Genomic DNA, 6000 nt, shown 5'->3' with positions numbered 1-6000 from the left:
TGAACAGAGTGCAATCTTCTAAGTTCCATGAGATTCATCCCTTTCCTATAGTTTTCCGGCCATTTCTTAACTATTCATTTCAGTAGACATTGATTTGTCAATTTTTCATAATTTATGCATGTTTCCTAATTCATTATTACTAGTCGTTTTCCTCTGTTTCCGCCCATTTACCACCATGGCCACATTGAACTTTACCGCTCATGGTGTGCTTGCAAATTGCGCACTCCGGCACGCCTCACCTCCACTTTCGCCAACAACACCCCGGCCTCTTCTGATCTGCCTTAATTAAGGGACTTCGGTTATATGTATTTTCTAAGCCTTTACTTTGCACCAATATATAAGATCACTTCTGAACTTTGCCTATCTATCAATGTGGAAGAATCCAAGGAAGATTCAGTCGTTAAGCGCACTAAACGACTATCAGTTACTTGTAATAACTGTTTGCTAGCAGACGAACGCCTTCCAGTCAATGACATTAAGTACCATTGGGTTTGGTCATTACGTGGATGGGTGGCCGGCAACGAATGTCTGATGCCTATGGCACATGATCTTCCATGACCGCTATTGGAAATCTGGAGACATACCGTGTATGTAGTGAGAGTGACAGTGAATTAAAATGAGGCCAGAGATGAGTTGATAAAAAGAACATTAACTAACGCTGGGATTACCTTGAGAAATCGGAGAAACACCACTCAGATCCTTTGAAAAAAGTTGACTTGTTGTCTACTTGAAATTCTCAGTTATCTTGAAATTTAAATTGAAAGCCAAGAGGCAAAAGTAAAAGTAAGTGCATAGCGGGAAAACTTTCTAGCTAAGACCGGTTTCATGCTCTTCAGACACATCCAAAACTTGGAATTTTCCGTCTCCCTCTGTATTTTCACGGCCATTTAACCTACCATGAAGATCTGAAGTGGTATCATTGTCCTCCCTCATCAAAAGAACTTTACTGATAATTTTCTGGCAGTTTGCAAGTTTTGTTCGGACAGCTATGTTTGCTTCTGTGTATTCGTCTTGACAAAATACTTATGGCGGATATCATTCACCTACGTAACAACTGGATCAAATCCGCAATGGTTACGATGGTTACGACTCTCATAAAAGAAATGCAGTCTCAGCCAGACATTTATCCGGTAATGCCCCGTTTTCATTTTGAGAAGGCAAAGGACCCATTTCTCGAAAGCTCTAATGGAAATAAATAATAGTAATAGAAAAAGAAATAGGCTATTGTGAGAGATGCGTGCCTCCGCTCACCCATTCCATAGGTTTTACCAATTGAAGCTCCCACTTGAGTTCTAGGGTATGTGGCAAGTTTCGGTCGAAATTACCGAAGCCGCATTTTTACCGGAGCCAAACCATGCGAGCGAATTATGGCTTCACAGATAGTTGGGGTTGCGATCCAATTACACACCTCTTTTTTTTTTTTTTTTTTTTTTTTTTTTTTTAGCGTAGAGGAATTTGTTAAAAATTTCTTTGTATTTTTTGTTTAGGGGTTGGGTGTAACGAGACCTCTTTCATTAATGTTTTATGAAAAATTAATTTTTGGCAATTTGAGCCTTAAATTTTGTGGAGAGAGAAGAGAGAAGAGAGAGAGAGAGAGAGAGAGAGAGAGATTGTTTCAACTGGATGTTCAGTCTCTAGTCTTATCTATCTCGCTATGAGAGAAGCTAAACAGTTGAAAAGCATTCGTTTAAATCTAGATATCCATAATGGGTAATAATGAGGCCCGAAAACAAGAAAAGTAAAATCCTGTTGATTCAATTGTAATTTTTACTAACCGCATTAATAACACATTTTTTTCGACGTCGCTATAAAAAATATAGACAGCAAATACAAGACCAGAAACGGTGTCAAACGAGATTATGAAAGTAGGACAAAGAGGAGCTATATATGAGAACCTATCTCATAAAACTCAGGATAATACGTTCGCCGCAGAACTTACTAAGACATTTATGGCTGCTATAAAAGAACACAGCCGCGATAGAGAACACTGATGATAATTGTTATTAGGCATCTTATATATATATCTGTTCGTTCAGAAAGGACTTGAGTTCTTCAGGGACAAATGCGAAATCTATAGCAAACTGAATCTCTTAAGTTTGTGGCTAAATATAAAAATGATTTTTGAGGACAATCTCGAAAATGTTTAGTCAATAAAAAACAGGTGGTTTTACAGCTTAATTGGTCTACTTGCATTCATTTACTTTTCCTTCCCAAAATTCTAAACGCTTGATCTAAAAGAAGATCAAATATATCCAATATTTTTAAAATTTTCAAATACCTACATGTAATAGTTTTTACTTTGACTGCCATCTATTTTTTTTAACCTAAAAACAGAAAAAAAAGGATCGCACGGTTTTCATGGTGGTTACCCATCCGAGCTCTGACCAGACCCAATAGTTACAAGAGATTTGAAAAAAATAAGGAAAAATGATATAAAAGACGAGAGTCTAAAGATGATGAAAAAGACGAAGTGTGAGGAGGTAAACCGAGAAAAAACCATGAAAAAAATAGAACAGTAAATCAATATCGGCAATAATAATCAATATAATCTGGCCGTCTGGATGCCTTTGAGTTTGTATTGCAGTTTCTCAGTCTCTCGAATAAATTTCTTTGTATCATTAGGTAATACATACAACAGCTGTCCAAAATACATTTATTCCTTGACGTTTCGGTAGTACTCTCTCCCAGTTAACAAAATATGTTAACTGGAAAGAGCAAAAAATAGGTGGTTATGACGAAAACCACCAGTAGGAGGGAGATTGCGAGGGGTTTTAGTTGTAGAAAACCAGGAAGTAGAAAAACCGGCACGTTAAAATCTAAGGAAGATACACCAAAGATTTCACTTACTCGGGAAAACAGAATTTAGGAGCGAGACTGAATGGGACAACAGTTATTCAAAACGAACAACAGCTTCTTTTTCGGACGCTAATTCTGATGAGGCAGGGTTGGATGTACTCAAGCACTATTTCTCTATGGAGAGGAATTCTTATAATTTTTTTTTCAAAAAAACATACGAGTTCTTTATTGTAATAGTTATGTAACTGTTGTGACCTGTTGTGGCCATCCAAACCAACACTGTTGGGTGGAAGGGAGGAGTGGGATTTACACTGGGAGGAAGGGAGGGGGAAGGGGAAGGTGCAGGCACAGTTTTCTGAGGCTTTAGGATATAGTCCACCTTTTCCCTCAGTGATTTCTGCTGCTTCCATGTTCTTGGTGGTGTGGATTGCTTGTCTGGTTGGAGGAGGACGGTGGCGTTCCTTCATCATTGTCTCTGCTCACTGCTTTGAAAGTGTAGCTGGTTCTGATGGTTGTAACGGTGTAGAGCAGGGATTTTCAACCTCTTTATCCCCACGTACTCTTTCGGATATTTTTAATGTCAGCAATGTACCCCATTCACTAATTCATTTCTCAGTGTGGTTCAGATCCCACAATAAGCTGTAGGTCCTGTTGCTAAGTAGTAACTAATTGGATCCTAGACACGTAAAAATATCTAATCCTTCGGGCCAGCCCTACGAGAGCTGTTAATCAGCTCAACGGTCTGGTAAAACTAAAATATACTTAACTTAACCCCCATCACTTTGCATAAAGTGGAAAACAGTATTGTATTGACGGGAAGCATAAGTACATAAGGTACTGAGTTGCAATAACAAAGTACATTATTATTACAGCAGCGCAAAGAGAGTTAATGAGACAGCTGAAACTGCTTTCCATCAACTAGCCCAGTCAGCCGAGGAACAGTTTTTGCTACAGCACATCAAAGGTAGCTTTCACAGTTATTCGGGACGTGTGAGGATCGAGTACCCCCTGACAGACCCTTGGTGTACCCCCGGTTGAAAACCCCTGCTGTAGAGTCTGGCACTGCAGTGCTTGGGGGTGACGGGAACAACTGGAGTACTTGCTTTCATCTGCTTCTCCACTTATATAGGCATTGAGGCATTGCTTTGTTGGGTATGGTTTACGACATGTTCCATATCTCCCATTTGCTGTGTAGCACTTTCTATGGTGGTCAAATTTCTGGCACTTAGAGTATCTCAAGGGCTCGGGTGTGAAGACCTCAGTGAGGAAAGATCCCCATACACCAAGGGAAGCCTGGCTTGGTGTGTCTCCTTGGAAGGTGGTAATGACCTTCCTCATTGGGTTTCCCAGAATTTCTGATGCATCCTTGGCCTCACAAGAAATTCTGAAGCTGCAGAACTGGATTTAAGGGCAGGGAAGTTGGGTATTTGCAAATAATTTCTTTCCACATGCTCTCAATCAAAACAGTTTAGATTTAGTTATACTGAAATCTTCAACCCTGAATTGTTGGCTTCCAATTATTCCACCACTGCATAAGCAGGTCATTCACCCTTCTAAAGGGGAGATGACTGCTTATGCAATGGTGGCAGAATTGAAAGCCAACAATCCAGGGTTGTAAATTTCAGTTTAACCAATCCTGAACTGTGATATGATTGTAACACCAAAAAACGCAAGATACTTCCAAGAACACACTGATTTCCAGCTCCTGGATCCATCTGAGAGGGTTAGGAAATCAGTTATTTGTAAGTATCGAACTTCATTGCCCACAGATCCATTCTGCAACTACTGTACAGGGGTTTTCCACCTGGGGTACGCCAGGGGTCTGTCAGTGGGTAAGCGCTCCCCATGGCACTCGAATGAATGTTAGATGCCGACCTTCGATGTGCTTTAGCAAAATCTGCTCCTCAGGCAACTAGGATAGTTAATGAAAACTGTTTCCAACATTTCATCAACTACCTTTGCAGTTGATGTAATAATAATGTATTCTTTGTTTTTGTAGCTAAGTACCATAACCTTAAAAATTTACTGCATAGCCAGAGTTAATAATTATAAAACAATGTCTTTGTTTTTTATTGGAATACTTTATGTTTACAATATTATTGGTTATGTCAGGAGAGTTATGTACTTACTTCCCCTTTGTACAGTTTTTCTGAGTTGGTTTTGTTTTCCATGTTATACGGGGGTACATTACTGACATTACAAATACCCGAAGGGGTACATGGGGAGGAAAAGGTTGAAAACCCCTGAGCTACAGAATGTCTTGGGAGCTCAGAGATACATTGGGAAGTCTGCGAACTCCATGAGGAAGGTCATAGCCACCTTCAAAGAAGACATACCCACCTAGGTTTCCCTTGGCGTATGGGGATCATTCCCCTCTAAAACATTCACACCAAACCCCTTGAGGCTCTTACGAAGTCATTCGATATCTTGGGAAGTGAGGCGAGAGACTGGTTGCAGAAGGGTTTGGGGGGGGGGGGGGGGGGGGGGGGGGAGAGTCGCCTTTTCCTTCTTGTTCAATATGCCGCGCTTAACTTTCGTTGGCTTTCTAACATGTGTTCCTCGGTAGTAGCTTCCGACTCGGCTGTAGGAGCAGGGCATCATGGAACCAAATCTTCCACTGACGATCTCTGGGGAACTGCCTCATAAGCGTTTGGTTTGAAAGTAAAGGAATCAGCTTCCAAACGGGCATTTCTGTCGGCAAAACCATGACTAAAAACAGGATCGGGTGCAGCAAAGCCTGTAGTGGGTTCTGTCACTCCTATCCCCATCCCCCCCTAAAAAAAGAAAGAAAGAAAAAAAACTCAGGAATAATCCTTCCAGCTTGGAGAAGATGTCACTGAGAGAGTGCAGCCACTGCTCATGAAGCCTAGATTATAACTATACCATATCTTTAATTACAGGTGGGTCTACAGAAATTTTAGACGATTTTTTATTGGTTGTCAAATCCTGCAGGCAGGGCTCCTCTTATTGGCTGGGAGCTGAGTGACTCATCCGCACACCCTCCGATCAGAACTCCTGGAACCTGGCGCCAGCCAATCAACGCTTTCTTCGGTAGGCCAGATTCTCCCGTATGAGTCATTCCAGCCCCAGCCAATGGGATGAGCCCTGCCCACCCCGGTTTCGACAACAAATCAAACTCCACCTAAAATTTCTGTAAGCCTGCTTCTGATTGTAAATATGGCATAACTGTACTCCTGTATGTCT

The sequence above is a fragment of the Macrobrachium nipponense genome, chromosome 13 (assembly GCF_015104395.2).
Source record: "Macrobrachium nipponense isolate FS-2020 chromosome 13, ASM1510439v2, whole genome shotgun sequence".
NCBI lineage: Eukaryota > Metazoa > Arthropoda > Malacostraca > Decapoda > Palaemonidae > Macrobrachium > Macrobrachium nipponense.
This window is presented reverse-complemented; position numbering follows the sequence as displayed.